Source organism: Tupaia chinensis, unplaced genomic scaffold, assembly GCF_000334495.1.
Source record: "Tupaia chinensis unplaced genomic scaffold, TupChi_1.0 Scaffold143602_1, whole genome shotgun sequence".
Classification (NCBI taxonomy): domain Eukaryota; kingdom Metazoa; phylum Chordata; class Mammalia; order Scandentia; family Tupaiidae; genus Tupaia; species Tupaia belangeri.
The window spans coordinates 1,455,742-1,456,769 of NW_006203448.1; positions in this window are offsets into that span (position 1 = coordinate 1,455,742).

The following is a 1,028-nucleotide window of genomic DNA, read 5'->3' on the forward strand; positions in this document are numbered from 1 at the left end:
CCGGCGCCGCCGGCTCCGCGCGGCAGCTCTGCGCCGTCCTCCGCGCGCCTTCCGCTCCCCCCCTTCCTTTAAAAAATGAACTTGTGTCACTTTTACTTTGGGGCTGGGTTTTTTTTTTTTGTTTCTTTTTTTTTTTTCGTTGTGTTGTGTTTTTTTAAAAGGGGACTCGCCCACGTGTCCCCGGAGTGATGACGCTGATTGGCTCCGGCCGATTTTGGGGGTGATGTCACGGCTCCGCAAGTCGCTGCCCGATTCCCTTTCAGTTTGATTAAAAGAGACACTGAATTAATTACAGCACAGACCCAACTGTTTACCGGCGATTTCCACACGGTTTGCTTTCATTAGGCCGGTGATGAGGCTCCTAATGAGGGTGATTAGCCGAGGGGGGCACGAGCTGGCGAGGAGGGGCCGGCCGCGCCGGGTTGGGATGCGCGGACGTCGGCGAAGCGCGCCCACTCTTCCCCACACTCGTTACTCGTCTGCGGGTCTGCCGTCCATCCTTTTTCTCCCTCTTCTCCCTCCTGCAACAGAGAGGGACTAAGCCAGCGGAGAAAGACACGCGTGTGTGTTAAGAACCTTTCCTAGTGCGAGGGAGGCATGGCGAAGTCGTCCCTGGGGCGTTTCCGTTGGGGTCTAGGTGTCTCCCAGGTAGGGCAGTTTGCAGCCCTCTCTGACCTCGCTGGGCCTGGCAGGGTGGGGAGCCCGGCGTCTGCCCAGGAAGTGACCAGCGGGTGGCTTCACTCGGGACCGGGGTGCAGAACGTGCGGAGCGCGCGACTGCGTTGTTTGGGGGCCAAGCAATCCGCGGCCCGGCCCGAGGGAGGTGGAGCGACGAAGGAGGCGGCGTCCCCTCTCCACCAGCGGCCTCCAGCGGCCCTTGTCCTGGGGTCATGAGTACCTCTAGTACCTCCAACAGAGACGCCGCGCCAGCGTGGTGGTTGCGAACGGCTTCTCCGCGCGGAGCCAGAGCTGCCGGGGAGGGTCCCAGGAGCGAGGGCGACACGGCGGCCCCTTGGCGGTGAACGGCGC